Source organism: Panthera pardus, unplaced genomic scaffold, assembly GCF_024362965.1.
Source record: "Panthera pardus isolate Hobbes unplaced genomic scaffold, ASM2436296v1 HiC_scaffold_27, whole genome shotgun sequence".
Lineage (NCBI taxonomy): Eukaryota > Metazoa > Chordata > Mammalia > Carnivora > Felidae > Panthera > Panthera pardus.
The window spans coordinates 115,899,646-115,921,153 of record NW_026526843.1 but is presented as its reverse complement, the minus strand read 5'-3'; the positions used below and the strand labels follow the sequence as shown (position 1 = coordinate 115,921,153).

General features: G+C 45.2%; 1 protein-coding gene across 9 annotated transcripts in view; it reads left to right on the top strand.

The window, feature by feature from the left end:
• Window positions 1–21,508, top strand: part of FRMPD4 (FERM and PDZ domain containing 4) — an 843,299-nt gene that overhangs the window by 518,980 nt on the left and 302,811 nt on the right. Inside the window, exon 1 of one of the 9 annotated variants that reach the window (XM_053891840.1) lies at window positions 16,758–17,203. The exons of the other annotated variants lie outside the window; for them this stretch is intronic. The gene's annotated coding sequence lies outside the window, so the exon portion shown is untranslated. Of the gene's footprint in view, window positions 1–16,757; window positions 17,204–21,508 lie in introns of those variants that run through there. 9 annotated transcript variants of the gene reach the window in all.

Sequence of the window (21,508 nt, the reverse complement as noted above, 5' to 3'; positions counted from 1 at the left end):
TCCATCAATAGAGATTTGGGCTCTTTCCATACTTTGGCTATTGTTGATAGTGCTGTTATAAACATGGGGGTGCATGTGTCCCTTTGAAACAGCACACCTGTATCCCGTGGATAAATACCTAGTAGTGCAACTGCTGGGTCGTAGGGTCATTCTACTTTTAGTTTTTTGAGGAACCTCCATCCTGTTTTCCAGAGTGGCTGCACCAGCTTGCACTGCCACCAACAATGCAAAAGGGATCTTCTTTCTCCGCATCCTCGCCAACATCTGTTGTTGCCTGAGTTGTGAATGTTAGCCGTTCTGACAGGTGTGAGGTGGTATCTCATTGTGGTTTTGATTTGTGTTTCCCTGATAATGAGTGATGTTGAGCATTTTTTCATGGGTCGGTTGGCCATCTGGATGTCTTCTTTGGAGAATTGTCTGTTCATGTCTTTTAACCATTTCTTCATTGGATTATTTGTTTTTTGGGTGTCGAGTTTGATAAGTTCTTTGTAGATTTTGGATACTAACCCTTTATCTGATATGTCATTTGCAAATATCTTCTCCCATTCTGTCGGTTGCCTTTTAGTTTTTCTGATTGTTTCCTTCTCAATGCAAAAGCTTTTTATTTTGATGAGGTCCCGGTAGTTCATTTTTGCTTTTGTTTCCCTTGCCTCTGGAGACGTGTTGAGTAAGAAGTTGCTGTGGCCAAGGTCAAAGAGGTTCTTGCCTGCTTGCTCCTCGAGGATTTTGATGGCTTCCTGTCTTACCTTTAGGTCTTTCATCCATTTTGAGTTTATTTTTGTGTATGGGGTAAGAAAGTGGTCCAGGTTCATTCTTGTGCATGTCGCTATCCAGTTTTCCCAGCACCACTTGCTGAAGAGACTGTCTTTATTCCATTGGATATTCTTTCCTGCTTTGTCAAAGATGAGTTGGCCATACATTCGTGGGTCCACTTCTGGGTTCTCTATTCTGTTCCATTGATCTGAGTGTCTGTTCTTGTGCCACTACCATACTGTCTTGATGATTACAGCTTTGTGGGATACCTTGAAGTCTGAGATTGTTATGCCTCTGCCAAATTTGTTGTAATCGCTTATTTATTTTTGAGAGAGTACAGGCAGGGTAGGGGCAGGGAGAGAGAGAGAGAGAGAGAGAGAGAGAGAGAGAAGAAAGAAGGAAGAAAGAAAGAAAGAAAGAAAGAAAGAAAGAAAGAAAGAAAAAGAAAGAAAGAAAGAAAATCCCAAGTAGTCTCCGTGCTGTCAGCACAGAGCCCATTGTGGGGCTCAAACTCATGAACCATGAGCTCATGACCTGAGTGGAAGTCAGATGCTCAACTGACTGAGCCACCCAGGTGCCCCATGGTTGCCAAATCCTTTGTGCATGCTGCATAGTCTTCCATAGAGAAAGTGACCATATCTTTTAACAGCAATTTCAGGAGATAAGTATATTTAAGAATTAGTTTATTGCTCTGTCAATATCATTCTTTTCTTTTTTCTTCTTTTTTCTAATTTTTTAAGGTTTATTTATTTTTGAGAGAGAGACAGAGTTCTAGTGGGGGAGGGGCAGAGAGAGAGGGAGACCCAGAATCTGAAGCAGGCTCCAGGCTCTGAGCTGTCAGCACAGAGCCTGATGCGGGGCTCAAACTCATGAACCGCCAGATCATGACCTGAGCCGAAGTCAGACGCTCAACTGACTGAGCCACCCAGGCGCCCCAATATCATTTGTTTCTCATACAGTTCTGCTTTATATGTTCATTTATTTTGTAATCATTAGAGGGCAACACAGGCGCTCGTGTCATCTTCTATTTTATGGCTCTTTTGCTCACATATTAAGTTATGTAAAGAAGAAACCAGTAAGTATTTTGAAGTCTGGAGACCTGAGCGGAGCTCTGAGGCTTTGGAGAATGATCACCAAAGTCACTGAACATTACTCTAGTTTTGTCACCTCAGAGTGATTTAAAGGAACGTGGAGTTTCTCTGCGGGGGGAAAAAGTTAATGCAATGGAATAGTTGAGTTTAATAGCCTTGTCTCCCAAAATAATGGAAATCAGCTCTTTCTTTAACTCTGTGAGAGTGTAATCCTGACGTGGCATTTTTCTGACTCTAACATGTAAGGTAATTGTAAAGAATATTTATGTATTGGTTAAGAGATGGCTTTTACAAATAGCCAGAGCAATGAAAGTTCAGCTGGAACATTAAAGACATCTTCCCTATACAATATATAAGCAATAAAATAAAATTGTCGTGGGGAAAAATGGGTCCACCAGCTCTGGAAGGATTCCAGGCTGATGTTGACATCAACTGCATGTGATAATTTAGAAGTCACAGGGACAGGCTTTCCTTCATACAGAAGAACAGGCAGATGAAACCCCAGTCTTTGCTGAGAACAATGATCCTGTCTTTCTATTTGGTGTCCCATAAGATCTAATCCTTTAGCTTTTTCTGACTGTAGGAGCGAGAGCTTGTTGCAGTAGTTGAACACCTTGAATGTCAAATAGTTTTCGATGGGGACACCTTTTGGCATTATTATTTGTGCTTGTGGACTTCGGATGTACATGTGACAGAATATTAGTTTACAATGGTGTCTGTAACCAAGTAGTTGGGTTAAAACGATAGAAAGGTATTCTCTCACAATTCTGGAGGGCCTAAGTCTAAAATCAAGATGGTGGCAGGGTCACTCTCCCTGTGAAGTTTCTAGGGGTTAGAAACTGCCAAACCTCTTCTTCTTATGGGGGCTCCAGGAATCTTTCCTCTTAGGTAAACATGATTCCGGTTTCTGGATCTGTCTTCTGCATACCCTTCCCTTGTGCGTTTTTCCTGTCTCTGCCTTTTCTTTTTATAGGGACACCTGTCACTGAATTTAGGGCCCAGTCAGATAATCCAGGAGTTTCCCATCTCGAGATCTGAAACTTAATTATATATCCAAATATCCCTCTTTCAGATAAGTTCACAATCTTTGGGTACTAGGAATTGGAACTTTGATACATCTTATGGTTCACATTTCAACCCACTGCACATAGCAAAGCAGACTCGATGAAATTAGTATTTAAGAGAAATCTGTCCATTTATTTTCTTCCCACTCATGTAGGCAATCTTAATCTTCTCTGGGTCTGTCAAAGTATTACCAGAAAAGCTTCTCACCTGGAAACGTTCTTTATCCTAACTTATAGTCTCATCATTGTAAACTACATTTCTACTGGTAGAATAGCTTATTCTTTAAAAACGCTTGCCTTGATGCAATATTACAGTTTCACAGGCAGTGTGTGAAGTATTGGCTAGATAGCTGCATTTCCCTTTTAATCGTGGGGTATATGGGCCTCCACGGACATCGGAATTAGCAGTGACCACACCGCAGACTGTGGACGTCATAGTACCTTAGCCATGGGGCTCACGTCTTCCCGAGGCCGTATTGCGCCATCCGGTGTGCACCCCACATGCAATTATCTGGATGTGTCATGGCTGTCATCTGGCCCATGAAACTATTCAGACAGCCGACGTTTGAGTCACTGTGACGTGGTGCATGCCATTGTTGTGGTGTGTGTTTTTTTAAGGAAGAACTTGACAGCCTCTGTAGGGAGTGAAGTGACAAGCTGTCAGCATGACAGCCCCGAAAGTGGCATCTTGCAAATGGAGAGGAAGGTGATGTCCTTGGCCTTCGCTCCACATGGTTGGAAGCATGAGAGCATATCAGGTGATAGAAAACACTTTAGAATGCGGTCAGCAGACAAGTCCCATTGAAATATCTGTGTGGCAGGTTCATTGTGGCCCAGAAGGAGCCTCACTTGTTTATATTTGGCGTGTATGCAGTGTTGGGAACTTGTATGTTTACAGATCAAGGGAAAAATGGAACCTCCATTTTCCCTCAAGATACCTAGAGAACGAGACCCTCCACCTCACCTTCCCCCCACTTCCCCACATACACAGAATTCTAAAATGAATGGTGTTAATAGAAAATTTGAGGTATATTCAGGGTAATAGATCAGGAGGTGATTGCCATTGAACAGGTACGTTATGACTCGCCATTGCTAAGAAGAAGGGGCCCTGCCATGCCATTTTGGGCCACGTGAGGAAGCACCAGGGTTGGCCAAGAGGTAGAAAGAGCAGATGAACTGTGGCCAGAGACTTTATTGTGTTTTTTGTAGGAAGGACTGGGTGAGGCCGGGCACACCATCTTAGGACTGACAACTTGAATAATTTGAACCCATTTCGGCACATAAGGGTTGTCTGTAGTTTTCTCCAACTTCATCTTGGGGTGATCATGGCACGAGAATAATGGCCCCGTGTGTGAGAGCTACATAGAAGCGGTGGTTAGGGGCGTGGGCCTTGTTTTGGTTGGATTGCATTTGAAGTGTGCTGCCTGGAGGAGCACTCCTTGGGAGGATTACATACAGACTACGAGGGAGGAAGAAGGCAGAGGCGCAGTGAGTCCTGCCTGTTGTTGGTTTGTCCAATCGAGGAGTGTCTGGCACGTGTATACAGCGCAGATGTTCAAGCACCAAGTTCACGGAAGCCAGGAACCTGGTTAATACACATACACTTACACTGTTATCCAAAGTTCTCTTCCAAAAGGGAGGAGCCAGTTTGGAATCTCGATGCCTCAATTATAAAATAGCAAAGACTGGGTTAGGGAGGCTCACAGAAGATTCCTTGGTTGGAAACTCCTTGAACTATAGAGTTTCTCATTGATTAGCTGATTCTTCCTCTCTCCTCCCCTCCCTCCCTCTATCACTGCCCCCAGGCCAGGAAGCTGTTCGTGAAGTCGGCTTTCAGCTCCACTAGTCCTGTTCTAGAGTCTTCTTGCGTGTAGCAGGTATTCTACTGAGATAGGGCCCTTACTGTGATTCCGTATCTTTGCAAACAGCCCGTGTGATAGTGGATTTGTGGCTTGCGGCCTCTAGACTTAGTTCAAGGGGATAGACAGGAAGCAGAACCCCGGAGATGGTGGCCCACTTGAATCACTTGCCCGGGCTGAAACGTTCTTTGCCTTTCTCTGTAGCTTCTTGATGCTGAGACTTCTTGTGGGAGTTAAGACGGGGTAGAAGAAGCATGACATTTGGGACAGAAGGCCTAGGTTTCAGTCAGAGCCCTACAGTTTTGTTCGATGGGGCCTTGGGCAAGACATGCCTCTTGGCCGTGGTCTGTCAGCTCTGAAATATGTGTGACAATGGTTCGTGTTGGAGGGGTTGATGAGGTCATTTGGGAAATGGTTTTGCAAACAAGCCAGAGCTCTCTTCATGTCTCTCTTGGTTTTGGTTCCTGGTCCCATTGTGGTAGGGACAGGCAGCTGTGAAATAGTGAGCTTGCTTTCTTCAGTACCCTTGGCTTCCATTTTGCTCCTGCTTTTCCTTCATTCCTTGGCTGTGTTTCCTGGGTTCTGGGACCTTCTTGCTGTCCTCCGTCTGGACCTGTCTCTGGTTCTCGTTGTATGCTCCCAGCTTCATCGGCTGTATGTGCCCCCATCTCCTCCTCTATTCTTCAGAGTTCACCTGGTTGACCCCGTTCCATGAGGCCAGTACAGATGGGGGATGACTGCCCTTGCCACCTCGAGGAAGGGACCGGCAGCCGTTGAGCTGAGGACTCAGGCAGGTGAGCGCCAGGAGTTTGCTGGTCTTTTCCTAAGCTTTCCACCTCATTCCTCCTGCCTTTGCCCCGTCTTATTTCCCACTGCATTATTTTCTGCTTCATTTTCCTATTTTCTGCTACATTTCCTCCTCCCTAAGTCATTCCTGGTTTTCATTTGCGCACTCACTCATTCATTCAATAGCTGCACGCGGCAGGCTCTGTACCCAGCCCTGGAAACAGAGATAAATAACCACCGTATCGCCCTCAGAAGCTCAGATTCAGAAATAAATAAGTAATGGTCTTACTTGGTGTTGTGAGAGAGAATTGTAGAAAGTCAGGGCAGAGATCTACTAACTGTGGGTTTTAGGAGAACTTGTGTGCTGGCCAAGCAAGGCTTGGGTGGGGCTTGCCAGGCCAAGAAGGGGTGAGGACATTTCTATCAAGGTAAAGATTATGTCCAGCCTTGTAAGGGCTGTAGCAGAAGTTAGCAAAGGTCGACTTAGCGTTGGGACCTGGGTGCCAGGGGACATTAATCCAAAGGTGAGGCTGTGTGATGGAGGAAGTCCTACACCAGAATCAGGGACCCTAACTGTGTCCCACAGGGTTTTGGTGGCAGGTAGGATCGAGCAGGGGAGAAAATCGGACTGGATTATGTTAGGAAAACCAAACTCTAGTGGCAGTGCAGAGGGCGGACTGGAGTGCTCAGAGACTAGTTCCAGAATCTAGAGGCTATGGCAGTTGTCCAGAAGAGAGGTGAAGTGATATAAATTAACCCTGACATTAGCAATGTTCTTGCATTTATTCATCTATCAGAAATGGTGGAGTCCCTAGATGTGAACACACCCACCCAGGGTGTCCCTATGGGCCAGATTGTATGTCAGATCAAGAAATATGACATGAAGCAAAAGTGACACAGTCCCTGTTCCAATGGACGCAGGAGGGGGCATCGACTCTGACGGGCACACCTCTAAGTGGAGCGTGCCAGTGGCTTTGACTGCATTGAAGGAATCCTGAAAGGGCTGTGGGGGCCCGTCCTAGGGCACTGGGTTGAGACTGGCATTCCAGAAAGGCTGTGAGCCAGTGCCTCTTGGGCTGACTGTTGAAGGGGCTGCGAGTGCCTTGGCCAAGTGAAAGGAGAGCCTTGCGTCAACAGCAAGGGCCGCCCTGCTGCAGAATCCCCTGAGGGGGCTGCAGTTCTGAGCATCAGCCACCAAGGGCACCAGCCCGGCCCAGAGAGCAAGGTGGGCGTCCTGCCCCTGGCCTTGTGGGGTGGCCCCTTCTGTGTTCATCCTCTATCTGATTGCGGTGCGATCTGGGAAGATGCCAAGGTGGGAGCATAATCGAAGAGCAGGTACGAGAACACTGTGGCCGTCCACAGACTGGGCCTTTGCTTTTTCGAGACCGTGGCTTGTTCTTGATGTGCTTTCAGAGCAGTGGTAGGGATTCGGAGCCGATGGCCAAGAAAGAAAACTCTTGAGACATCTTTGGTGCAAAAAGGTGATTTTATTAAAGCACAGGGACAGGGCCCATGGGCAGAAAGAGTTGCTCTGGGGTTGTGAGGAGGGACTGGTTATATACTGTGGAGTTGGGGGAGATAAAGTCAAGAGGAAGTTTCTTCAAGGGATTTCCATGCATTAATGAAGACTCCCAGGATACTGGAGGCCTAGCTATTGTCAAGCTAAAGCTGTTTTTTCCCTCTAGGAAAGCATTATCATTAAGGCGTTAAGCATTATCATAGGGAGTTCCTGGAGATTAAGCTATTGATAAGATTGCCCTTTTCTTGTTATATTACTAAGATATTTGTAAACCGGAGACTCTTATCAGTTTAGCCATTTGTTTTCTTTCCTTTCCTTTGTTCTTGGGCAGCCAGGAGTGCCTGAGGAATAGCACACCCATCCCACCTGGGCAGGCTTGTCCTTGGCCTTCAGCTTGCCTTATGCTCCCTCATCATTCTTTACCCAGGTGGAGGTGAAACAATATGGAAATATACAACCTTGCTTTTTGATGCCCCTTACCTGCCCCATTCCTTGGGAGAAGAACAGAATGTTTAGAAGTTCTCAGAATTTTTTAAAATTTATTTTTCAGAGAGAGGGAGAGGAGAGAGGGATCTGAAGTGGGCTTTGCACTGACAGCACAGAGCCCGATGGAGGGCTTGAACTCAGGAGCCTCAAAATCATGAGCTGAGCCAACGTCGGACGCTCAACGACTGAGCCATCCAGGCACCCCGTGTCTTGTTACTATTTTAAAGAGTTTAGACTCAGTCGTTGTTAGTAAACTGAATCATCAATTCAGAGTATTGATTTTCCTCCTGTATTTTACATATTATATGTAATTTTTGCCTCCTCTGTGAGTCTTAATTGGTCTATTTTGGATTGGCTTGACATTTTGTGTGTGAAAAAGTTTTCTAGTATTGAGCAAATGCTCTTTTTCTCCTTTAATGTTCCTGTTTTAAAGAAAAGAAAATCCATATCGGCTAACATAATTCACGTGCCCATAGGGAACTTGCTTCACTTTGGTGCCTTTGTTCATACGTGTAGTACCGGGGAAGTTTTGTAGCTCCTTCTCGCTGGGAGCTCCCAGCAGTAGTCCGGGACTGCAGGGACCCTCTGCCCTTGGGCTTGGCCTTGTGGAGGCAGGAGTCCTTGCTTGGGGGCAGTGCTGTGGGAGCCCAGTGTGGCCCCAGGGCGGCACCTCTCTCAGGCCCCCATCCCTTGTGCTAGGAACATTGAGTCATTTGAAAAGGTAAGGTTTCTGGGAGAGGCTTGCAAAATGTTCCAAGTGTACATGACAAAGGTGTTAGGTGAGAATAAGGAAAGTTTCCTTCCGACTTTGGGCTGTAATCAGAATTGTTCAAGTTTTAGACAGCCAGACACCCGGTCATTTCTACAATTGCTAGAACCCAAACATGTTTCCTTAATATATGTTTCTTGATTGCTTTGTCTTCAGGGATTGTATCCTTAAAAATATTTGGTTGGCGCCTGGGTGGCCCAGTCCGATAAGCTTTGGACTTTAGATCTCAGCTCAGGTCTGGATCTTGGGGTGAGTTCAACCTCCACGCCCAGGGTGGAGCCTGCTTAAAAAGTCAAAGAGGGCCACCTCGGTGTCTCTGTCAGTTAAGTGTTGGACTCTTGATTTTGGCTCAGGTCATGATCTCTGGGTCCTGAGGTGGAGTATCCCCCCTTCCTCCGCCCCCAGTGGGGCTTGTTGCTGTGCCTGGAGCCTGCTTAAGATTCTGTCTCTTCCTCTGCCCCTCTCTGCAGCTTGCACACTCTCTCTCTCTCTCAAGTAAAACACAATTTAAAAAAAGAAAGGAATATTTGGAACCCAGAATTCTTCAGTATGATTAGGAAAATACAAAAACAGATTCAGTCTACTATGTTGTCTGGGGAGCCAGGTGATGCATGAATCTTCTTGCCCGGTGGGATTTCTCTGTCCTGATGGTGTGTTCGCTGGTATTAGACAGGGAACTTGGTTATAGAATGAGTGTCCCTTTTTGCCTCAAATGCCGGGCAGTTTCCCACTAGATTGCCACGGCTGTCCTCAGCTTAGGTTTTCTTGCAAAATGATCTCTTTTGCTTTGCTTTGAATGTTTTTGAAAATTTTCTTAATGTTTATTTTTGAGAGACAGAGAGAGAGAGAGAGAGAGAGAGAACGAGCTCAAGCAGGGGAGGGGCAGAGAGAGACAGAGACACAGGATCTGAAGCAGGCTCCAAGGCTCCAAGCTGTCAGCACAGAGCCAGACGCAGGGCTTGAACCCATGAACTGTGAGATCATGACCGGAGCCGAAGTCAGAAGCCCAAACAACCAAGCCACCCAGTCACCCCCTTTGCTTTGAATTTTGCACCTTATACCTATTTTGGTGATTTTTTTTTTAAATCATCTTTGCCTCTTTGTATACGTTCTCTAAATAACGTGTAGATTGCAAATAATTACAATGATGAATTAGCTCCCCGTATCCCATCGCCTGATGTCCCTGGTCCCCACCAAGGCACAGCCAGATCATATGGTGATGGTTACATCTGATATTTGTGGCAGGCCAAGATAACATGTTTGAGACACACGTGGAATGACAAGAGTGGGGGAGGGGGAGGCATAGGAAATTGGGGAGCAATGTCTCTAATTAAATATTATTTTCTGAATGAACCTATGTGTAGGTTGAAGAGCTGAGTCTGAAATTCTTGTATTAAGACTTTGTTTTGGTTCCATTTTAATAGGAGTATGACAAAGAGCTCAGTGAAATCAGCTTGTTAAGTAGTCATGACCATGGCGATTACAAGCCTTTACGTGCCAGGCACTGGCTTCGTGCTCTGTAGAGCCTTTCTTGATTCTCATTGGTTCTCACTGGAATCAACAAGAAACCAAACTCCCTTTTTAGCGGAGCAGTGAGGCTAAGAAAGACTCACTTTTCATTGCAAGGTGCAAGGAAGTGATTGAGTTGGTGCGCATGCCTAGGACCCCGCAATTAACCTGTGCCTACTCCACAGGAGGAAGGCGAGCTGTCTGGCCTTCAGGTAAAGAGATCTTCCTGGCTCAGTCTTCATATGTGGTCTCTGGGACGCTGAAGGGTGCTTCGGTATGCTAAATGCTTAGCATAGTCAATGCCACATGAGATCAATATATATGCCTGCGATAACAGCTTAAGCGAAAATAGGAGTTCAGGTCCCGCCTGGATGTAGTGAATAAAATTACAGGATGCATAGTGAACTTGAATTTGAGATGAATAACAAATAATGCTTTTTGGCACTAGTCTGGCCCATGCAATATGTGGGACATATTTTTAATAAAGGGTGTTATCCCATGCATTATTTGGGAGATACACAAAAACTTTTTAAGATAAACAATATTGTATGTGGGCGGCCATGCCGCGTTTCATCATACAATCCAAGATAAGAATAACTGGGGAGTGGTGGCCTGTGATAGATGCTGAGATACTTCCAGAAAGAGACCTACTACTCTGTGGAGAAGATTCAGCCACTCAGTGTCTCTGGTACTGACCAATGAGAAGCGTCAACTCCATCAGAGTTTCTTGATTTGATTTGGGTCTTCTGTCTTTATGCTTAAATTATCTTCCATCGCATACAACGTCTTGGTGTTTGGTATACAAATACAAAATACAAATACAAAAAAATATGGTGACTTCTGGAAATTGCTGGAAATCTGTCAGACTTACACTGGTGTTTCCCAACCTTGTTTGGATGTTAGTAACACCTGATGCCCAGGATCCAGCCTAGACCAATTATGTCAGTCTCTCTGGGGTGGGACAAGGCGTGAATATTCTTAATGCTTCCTACAGGATTCCTAGTGCATGGCCTGGAGTGAGAGCCACTCCCTAGGCTCACAGGCCCTCTGTCCTTGAGCCCACCACAAGGATGTCAACCCCTCCTAGCCCCTTCTCCATCATTCTTTCTAGCATTCTGTTTCAATCTCGAGGCCATCCCTGCCATGACCCTCTAACGTTCAATTCTCGATGAAGCTGCAAAGCTGGTGTCTTGGGTTCACATAACACTTTGTTTGGGTTAGACCATTGCGTTTTACCCCTGGTGCTGTGAACTTGGGCCCGCAAATGGTTAAAAGAATTTGAAAAGACTCCTAGGAAAATGCCCCCTCTTTGCCCCATGCTGACAGAGCTGGCCTTTCATTCATTTGGGTTTGAGGCTCTTTCTCAGAGAAGGAAAGCGAGCTCAAGGGTTCGAAAATGTCCATGTCTGAATAAATAAGGACATCAGTCCCAGAGCACCATGGGATCTGAGGAGCAGTTACTGGAAGGATCCGCCCATGACCACGAGGCGCCATGAAGTCATAGAGATGCCATTGGGAAACCAGACCTGGTGGGTTAGCTCTTCCTACTGCCTCACCAGATGATTGTACAGTCACAGGACAGTTTCAGTCTGTTTTGGTATTCCTCAGGTTGGAAACGTAGAAGTTAGCCTTGGATTTGTAGAGTCATGTGTATAATTGCAATATGCTCAACTTCCTGTTTTCCCGGGGCAAGCTGGTGTGTTCTGAATTATTGGAGGTGTAAGTGAGTGCTTAGGAGAAAGGAAATAATTCATTTTGCGGAGAGAATGTTACATTTCCCTTGCTTTCACCTGAGTATTTAAAAATGCAAACTCTCATGACATTCTGTTCCCTTCTTTGCATTTTAATTATTGTGGAGCCCTTAAGAGTCATTAAGTACTAATCAGATGCTGATTGCTTAAACTCTACAAAGTGTTTGATTTTAAAAAATCTCAGTCCCAGATAATACATGGTGGCAGTTTATCAAAGCAAGTGGCATATACTTTTCCTCTCTATTTTGATTCAGATGTGTAACAATTTCTACCTGCTGGTTTAAATTGGCCCTGAGAACACCTTTTGTGTTAAGCCCACTCACAGCTAGAAGGAACCAACATCAACCTGACAATGAAATAATATCTCCCAACTAAACAAAGCCAAAAAGCCAATGGGACAAATTGTTCTGTCGATAATCCAAAGCCAAAACTGTGTGGTCCCCTGCTATTTTTAGACCTGGAGGGAAAAAGAATCCTCCTTATTGTAAAAATGATACAATTAAATACGGAGTCGGCCACTGGGAAACTCAGAGTTCCCTTTGAGCACCATTTTGGAGACCAATGTTCTGCTTTTATGAAAGCAGAAAATGAGGCCCACAAAAATGATAGTGCTTCAAAGGAGGAACAGAGGGTTCTGTGATCACTGGGTAACCTGCGCACACAGGTCAGTTGGTGGTTCCGGAAAGCTGCATGAACCACCTGTGTGAACTTGGGGAAGTAGCTTGACCTCATTATGCTAAGAATACAGAAAAACTCTGATTTTGCTGTTCCTGAGTGTAACCATAGCCTTAAATTCAGTTCAACTTTGCTCCTAGTTCGGTTTGATTTTCACAAAGGGAGCTCTGTCGATTTTCTGGATTGAAATTATTCAAATTTAATAGGAAAGCAGGTTAATACTTTAAATAGGCCTAAAGAAAATCAAACTGAACATTTGTAAATCTTTTGAAACCTAGGACTCTTGGACTCGATGTTAAGACTGGATAGAAATCAGACAGATGTTCGTGTAGGCCCAGAATTAGAAAGCTTCAGTTCACACAGCAAACGATTTTACTGTTGAGCTATGTCAGAATGAGCCACGCTGGACTTGAACTAATTCCTGTCCCTGCCTGACACCCCACCCCACCCACCCCCCCACTGCCTGGTCCACTCTGCTTGGTCTTTATTAGGGTAAGCTAAGTGACGTAGTCGGCTGGTGCGCAAAATGTACGAGGGTGCCACAAAATGCCTTGCCAAGATGAACAATATTTTAACACAATATGCAAAAAAAAAAAAAAAATCAAAATGGCTGTGACAAAATCCAAAGTGAACACCATATCAACATTTTTGATAAAGAGAGAATCCCATGTGGTTGCAAAGATGCAAGGTGAGATAAGCATGGTCATGCATATGCAGGGCTGGATCCTGTCTGTAAAGATAGGTAGGTAGATAGATGATAGATAGATAGATAGGTGATAGAAAGAATGGATAGATGATAGATAGATAGATAGATAGAATGGATGGATGATGGATGGATAGATGGATAGATATAGGGATGGATGGATGGTTACATAGATAGATAGATAGATAGATAGATAGATAGATAGATAGATAGATAGATAGATATTGGGATGGATAGATGGTTATATAGATGGATGGATAGAGGGATGGATGGATAGATAGATGGATGATTGATAGACAAGTGGGTCGGTAGGTAGATGGATGGATGGATGGGTGATATAGATAGATGGATAAATAGAGATAACATGTTTATATTTTGGTAGTAATTGATCTTTCGTCTAGGTGTATAGTGCCTATACAAAGGTGGTAGCTTGGATATTCACAACATCTGTGGCTCAGGGTCCCCCACCTCCCAGCCCCGTGCCTCCAAATGGAAGGGATGACTTTATTCTCTGCTCCTGGCATCTCAGTTCTGTGTTTTCTTTTACTTACTTGCCCCATCTCCTTCAATCTATTATAACACCCTTGAAGGCAAAGATCCTGCTTTTCTTGTCTCCGAGTCCCCAGAAGCTAACACAATATCTGGCACTTGTTTGCGGCATGCTTCCCCCTCCCCTCCATCAGTCCTAGAAGCCTGTTCCCACTCCTTGGGTGTCCCTGTGCTGACCTAGCATCTTTCTGGGCTTGGCTTGTCTGTGCAGTGACATCTGTGGCACTGGTAGGGATCACTCTCCCCCAGGATGAGCCAAATGAATGGAGACAGTCTGCAAAGGGGATTGATTAGTTTGTAGAAGATCACCCACCTAAGCCACAGGCATAGCTGGCTCATCAGAGGTCTGCTGTGTAACAAATTACACAGTGACTTCACACGTCCCCATTTATTTTCTCACAAATTGTATTTCTATGTCAGAGGTTCTGCATGCCATGGCTCGCTTAGGGTCTTACCTGGCTAAATTCAAGGTGTCAGCCAGGACTGTGGCCCTCAGCCTGTAGAGCATGGGTGCTCCTTCAAGCTTCCAGTTTGTTGGCAAAAGTCCGTTCTTCGCATCTGTAGGACTGGGGTCTACATTTTTTTTCTGATTTGTGCCCCCTTCTTCTTCAAGCCAACGATGCTACACTGAATCCTCCTCAGGCTTTGAGTCTTTAACGTCCTCTTCCATTTTCTCCTTTGCCCTTTAGTGCTTAAGTAATTCCATTGGACCCACTCAGGCCATCCAGGACTATCTTCCTAGTATAAGACAAGCTGAGTTATAGTGTGACATTAATAACCTTACTGCAGTCACATCTGCACAATCTCTTTTGCCACCTAACCAATCCACAGTCTGATACCAGAAGGTGAAGGAGACAGCCAATTATTTACAGTTCCTGCTGGTAGTTCAGGGACCAATCATCCTTGGTGTTTTCTCGGATTCTCTCCCCAAGGTGTTTGGGAAGACTGAGTTCAGGTGTTAGAACCACGGGATATTCCTGATGGGGGAGTCCTGCAATGTCATTTTCTGGGATTTTGGCCGAAGTATTCCTTTGGGAAATGAGGAAAGGCATCCTGAGTTCTAAGATCATTAGCCCCATCTGGTCAGAAGGAATGATCTATTCCTCGTTTCTGTGTCCCCTGATGGCCAGCAAGGAATATGGCCCATGGGAGGCAGTTGTGAAATGTTATGTGAAGAAATGAATGGATAAGTGAATTGATCAATCCCGAGAATCTTCTAGAAAGTGTTTTTGAACTGATATTTATAGTCCTCACTGCCTACCAGACATTTCCACATTCGCCCAAATGTTGGAAGGTATCCTCCAATTTTTTAGGCTATCCATGAGTGATCATAATCATAAATCCCATATGGAAATTGGGTTGGAATGTTTGCCCAAATCTTTTCTTTCCTAATCATTGGTGCTAACATGCGTACCTGTGTCTCGTTCCCATCACCACTCATGCTTCGCAGTCTTAAACTAATGGTTTTGACTCTCTGTGCTAGGATTAGAAATTGAATGTGTATAGTTTTGGCCTATTGTTGAGTCTCCCAACTTACTATGTTTTACCTTTGTGATCTATGAAATGTTCATTAAAAAAAAAAACCCTTTTGGTCATATTTTTAATTTCTCCTTGCCTTATTGGGCGAGACTTCCATAACTTGATATTTATGCTCCTAGAAGGTAATGTTGCCCTGTAACAAATGTTGTACTTGCTTTTGTACTAGATTTATTTTTTTCTTTCTTTTTAAGAATGTCATCCCCTACAACAGAAATCCCAAGTAATAATAACCCACCCCCTGCGATCTCAAATCTAGGAGGAAAGGCAGAGAAGTGGGTCAAGCTTGCTGGGTCGATGTGAAAATTCTGGTCCTTTGAAAGACCCTGCTCTTGTCATACATTATTTATTGGGCAAATTTTACTCTATAAATTACCATCTGTTTCATACATCAATCTCTCGTGAGTGTGATTAGCATGACTTTCCAGAGATCTGCAGAAGCCCTCAGTACAGTGATCCCACTGTTGCTTGACCCGCCGATCGGAGCACAATTCCTTGGACCACAGTGGCCCCATTAATGCAATGTTCCCTGTGCGGTGCTTGCCGCCCTCCTGGTGCCTCTGGCAGCCTCGGTGACTCAGTCCCTATAACACAAGTCACAGGAAGAGCTCCCCGATACATCCCAGATACATGTTATCTAAACACAGAGCTTGCAGGAGAAGGTCGGGATCGGTCCCAGACAGAATCTGTCCTGAACGCCTGAGTCCCAAGGCCCATAGTAAAACACGACCCTGCAGGTGTCGTTCCCAAACCATGCTAGACAGCGGGGCCAACTTGGAGCAAGAAAAATGAGCAGTGTAACAGTAGTGCCTTTTCAACTCAATCAATTATGAACTGTATGTGAGGGGGAAATGTAAAATTAAATGTACCGAGAAGACCGGTTCTCCATCACTGCCGGGAGCAGGTCATTTTAATCAGATGGGATGTTGGCCGTGGCCTGGTTGGCACACGTTATTATGTTATATAACATCACACGCTTTTTGTACAGTGGGATTGTATTAGGCTTTTATTTCATGTTATACGTGAAGGAAGGATTCAAGCTCTGGGGGTCCGTTTTCATGAATCCCTTTCTAATAAAGGCCCACAGAGCAGGCACTTGTCAGGATAAAGCGGACACACCATGGTACGTCTGCTGCTCATTTTCCCCAGTCCCGAAAGTTGCTGACTGAAAGGGAAATGGAAGCAAGGCAGAGTCCGCTCACTCAACAATCCCATCGGTCCGAGCGTCCCCGGGTGCCTGTGGACGCTCGTGGTGTCTCAGGTGCCTGCGTGTGGATGGGAGGTCGCCCTGAAGTCCCAGGGCTCGCAGAAGGGCAGCGGGTGCTGGCGGAGGCTCGGCGGTGAAACGTAAGCCAGCCGTGTAATAAAAGCTCCTGGGAATGCACAGGATGCCTGGGCATTAGGCATGCTGCTCGGGTTTCACATAAATGCATCCCGTTCTCCGGAGCGGAGGGGCCTTGCGTTTGCACTGGCTCATTCAAATTGAATGTAGGTAAAAGGAGAGTCCTGAGCAGACAGAGCAGTCTGGCTTTTCTGAAGGCAGGAGCAAGGTTAAGCTGTCGGCTGCGTTCTCTGTTGTTTATTGGATGTTTGTTTGCTCTCCTTTTGCACACCCAAGGCACGTTGCAAAGAGGCAGCGCTAGGCTGACTGATGCGTGTGCGGCACAGGCACCCATGCTCTTCTGCCTGGGCTCTTCTGGGCAGTCGAGTTCAAGCCTTCATACGTGGCTTCACCTGTTGTCCCCAACCCTGGTGGGGGTAATGTTTTGCTGGAAGAGAAAGCTCCTCTGGAGGGGGCAGCTTGTATTTTTTTTTTCCTTTTGTTCTTTACCCGAGTTCCAGCTGTAACTTTGTCACAGCAAGAGTGAGGAGAGCGAGCCTGTAAAGGGCTGTTTGCAGCATGCTTTTTCCATTAGTTCTAACAAGAGCGGAGCACCATCGGCGGCAGCGGCTTGCTCGCTCTCTAGTCTTGTGCTGTGAGGAATAAAGACTCTGTAGGGCAGTGAACCTGAACTTGGCCCGTTCATCCATACTGTGTAGAGGGATTGCATGGAATGGAGTCAAATGCCACTTGGGGGTGAACAGCACGCGTCAACTCGTATTCCTGCTGGATATCGTAGGAAGAACCCTTGACAGAATCCAGTAATTAAAAGGTAAACCGTGAAGTGTGTGCTCCGTGTAGGAAAATGTGGGCTGAGGGGCGATGTATGGGTGAACAGAGACTTGTTTCAATTTGTTTGGGGTGATACGTTCCTGAGATGTTATTGCCAGTGGAGCGGCAGAAGAAGGGGGGAGATTTCAACTTGCCATTGACTTATGGTGTGGTGCAATCCAGAAGTTACTCTTACACATGATGGTGACTCTTCTTGTCCCCGAGCACTCAGAAATGTGTTGAATTTTTGTCCTGGAAGCAGGAATGTTCTCAGTGGGAATCTGGGGGAAAAGCAAAGTTCTGACCTAGGAAATGAAATGTACTCTCTGTGTCTCGTTTTCTTTCGTGTGACATCTTTGGAATTCGTTTGGTTATTTCTGTCTGGTGGCTCTGTTTGTTTTTCTAAAACCTGTCAAGAAGTGGCTTTCGGAGTCACAGAAAGACTGAGAAAGTTCATTTTCACTCAGGTTCGTTCCTAAAGATGCAAACAGTTAGCATAGTCCCATAGGGGGAAGTCTTGATGAGTGGCTGAAGCTCTAAGTTAAAGCATGTTATCTGCTCAGTGCTATTTAGTCCTGTCCGTTGTAAACCATTCTTAACACGTGTTGGCTTCCAGACTATCTGAAGTAAGCAGTGTCTCTTAGCAATGTGTGTTCAGTGCAAGCTATTTGATCTCTTTCACAAGCTGCCTGAGAAATAGAAAGCTGAAATTGTAAGTCAATTCTGGATTGTATTTGCCCTCAGGAATCCGAAATGCAGTTATGTGGGCGTGTGGACAATGTGATTCCATTGTTTCTAAAAGACTGGTCATGTAAGTTACAATTTTAAAATAAGTCAGCTGCTCTCCGGGTCTTTGAGGTATTGTTTTTCTTATCACCCCACCGAAGTATCTGTTGCAATTAACACTCAAATTTTATGAACGATAATGGTAATTTGTGATATCATATATGTATACCCTTTATCCATTTACATACACATGATGCATCGATACAGTATGTGTGTTTGTGTGTGTGTGTGTGTGTGTGCGCACGCACGCACATATATGTACCTTCCAGAAGATTTTGTTCAAATGGTTAGATCAGGGGAAATATAATTTGCTGGCAGTAGAGTTAACAAGACTTAGAACAGAATAAAGCATTCTTGGCATCTGAGTACGGGGTCTCAAAAGTAAGAGAGCTGCCCAAGTATTGACCTGTTGGAACCTCACTTGAGAAACAGTGCTGGTGATTACCCAGGCACGCAGATCATTGTTTCTACGCCAAAAACTACGCATCTGATTTGAGCATGAGAGGTTGGAAATAGGGGCAAAGATTAAGAGAAGGAGCTATACGTTGTTTGTGGGAAATCACTCTCAGATATACTGTAGGTGCTTCTAATGGCATCCGTGCTGGCACAGGGATCGATATATGGTGACATTACAGGAAAATTAATTTTGATTGGTGGTAGGTTCTTCATCATTCTGAGCCTACAAAATTATGTTCACCACTATTCTTGTTTTAGTAACTTAGTCTTTTATTGAAGGGATCAAGTTTTTCCAAGGAATACTTTTTTGCTGAGGTTTATCATAGAGTTTTCTGGAAGGATTTTATAGTAACGTGTCAACGTGAGAAGCAAGTAGGGTATAAAGGCTAAGTAAATTTTCAGAAATAGAGTTTTGAGTAATCAGTACTGAGTTTAGAAAAAGGCAAGGGACGCCTGGGTGCCTCAGTGGGTTAAGCATGTAACTCTTGGTTTTGGCTCAGGTCATGGTCTCAGGGTTCCTGAAATCGAGCCCAGTGTTGGGTTCCCCACCGAATGTAGGGGGCCTCCTTGGGAATCTTTCTCTTTCTGTCATTCTCTGCCCCTTTCCCACTTCTGACTCAAGTGCTCGCTCTCTAAATAAATAAATAAATAAATAGGAATTAGAAAAGGGCAAGATGTAAGAGCATAGCATAAAAGGAATCATACCAGTTTTCCTTCATTGTCATTTTAAATTTTGTTATCTTAATGCCTTTAATTAGAGAATGTGGTGCTGTGTCAAAGTAGAAAGTAGGGCCAGTCACCTAGGCCTATATTCTAGAATGTTTCAGCCAGTTGAGATGAACAGAGGTTTTGTTGTAGGGACTGTTTTCCTTGAGCCGAAAGGAAGTGTCCAGTCCATTGGAGAACGGTGTCCAAAATCTCACTGGCATCAAAGCTTGTTGCAGCTTTCAGTTATTTGAGGGGCCAGCCTGGACTTGTTAAAACAGACAGCAAGAGGCCCGTGACGTTGGAAGTCCGGAATGTCTGTGCCTGATTTCTTTGCTGGAGTGAGTTATCAAAGCAGTTTTGATTATCTTCTGTTTACAGAGCCACCTTTTGTGAAGAGCTCAGTGTATTTTGGACAGTATCTAATTATCAGAATGCCACAGTGAAAGAGCCCACGCTATCTCTCTTCTACAGGTGAGATTACAGAGGGACAGAGAGGCCGAGCCACTTATCAAAGGTGGTTCAGAAAAACCCTGACACACAGCTAGGAAATGGGTGAGCCAAAGTGAGCTCTGGGGATGGATCTGGGGCTTTTCACCCCTGTGAGCAGATTGCCTCCCCAGTTGGCTGTCAGTGTGCCCATGGGCATTCCCAAGCTCAAGAGGAACCCGTTCCAACTGAACTTCATGGACCCCATCCCAATACGTTGTGGTTGTGGGATCTCTGTGTTCTGTGACATTCGTGATGGCCAAATGGAATGAAAGCAATGAAGGACAAGGCTGTGGGCTGCAAAACGGGGCTTGCAGAAGTAGCCATTGTCACCAGAGGTCTTTACAGACGATGCAGAAAACAACAGGACCCAGGGCCATTACCCCGTGTTTAGAGTTGAAAAAGTTTGAACCCTCTCCAGAAGCTCATCATCTGTTGAGGATAGAGTTGGGATGGCTTCCCTTGCTTCATACAGGAACCGCTGAAATGACAGGCAACCTGCTTCTTTTGTTTCATTTCGAGTATTTCAGCTTTTAGGCACTAAGGCCGGCTAAGCTTGCTCAAAGTTGAATTAACATTATTGAGTTAATTAGATACAAATTGTCATCATACACTCATGAGGAATGTGTTCTTTTTTTCATGCTCTGTTAAGTGGCGGTTTTGGAGGAAACTATGTCTGTTACAAAATAAGAAAATGATTTCACATATACAGACATTATGTATGGCCTGTATTTGTGTGTGTGTGTGTGTGTGTGTGTGTGTGTGTGTGTGATTTCAGAGAAATAGGTACGCAAGGAGTTGCTTAGATTCACCATCACTTGAATGACAAAGCAAGGACTTTACACACCATTGCAAATAGAGACTGTCCTGCCTCTGGTCAGATTGAAAATGTGCTACTGACAGTGCAATCCAGTGGTCGAGTCTGGGCAGATGGATGCTAGGAGAATGTTCCACAAAATGGAGTAACTATACTAGGGGATTTGATAGAAGAGTCCATAAGGAGGCCATAGTTCTGGTCTGGAACCCTAAGGTGCTCTCCCATGCTACATCTTTCTCTGAAAGGGGGTGGGGTGCACCCAAGTGAGGGAGGAGCCCCTGAGGAGAGCAGAGAAGTCCTGGAAAGGTTTTTGCAGCAGGAGGGGAGACCAAAGAAAGGGGGTAGAACAAGGTTTGGTGCAGATCGAAGAAACCCAAGGGATCCAGACAGACCTGGGTACTGGCAGTTAGGTATAGAATCTCGAGCGCTGGCAGAGAACTTGGCTGCTTGCCACCCCAGGGAAAAAGCGGATGTGATGCAAGAGAATTTCTGAGAACAGGATGTGAGTAAGTCAGTTTTCAAAGCTCCATGAAAATGAGGCACCTAGGGAAAACGGGGGAGAGAGAAAGCACCCTATTTTCCTGTGATCACAGGTCCTGAGGCACGTAGCCTGGAGAAAGCGGGGGGTGGGAGGACAGCCTAGGAGATGACCCAGATGTGGAGGACAGAGATCCAGGGGAGCAGCCCAGGGGAGACCTGTGGAGCTAGGGTTGGCTCATGGGGAGGCAAGTGTTGAAGGTTTAAGTGTCCGGTGCCCAGGGGAGCTGGGGCCTTTTCTCTCCTGCCTTGGTGGACTCCCCTGGTAGCATATATTCATTCTTTACTGACGAAAAGCCACGCTTTGTTTTTTTTTTAATGTTTATTTATTTTTGAGAGAGAGAGAGAGAGACAGACAGACAGAGTGCAAGTGGGGGAGGAACAGAGAGAGAGAGACAGAGAGGGAGGGAGACACAGAATCCGAAGCAGGTTCCAGGCTCCAAGCTGTCAGCACAGAGTCCGATGCGGGGCTTGAACTCACAAACTGTGAGATCATGACCTGAGCTGAAGTCGGAC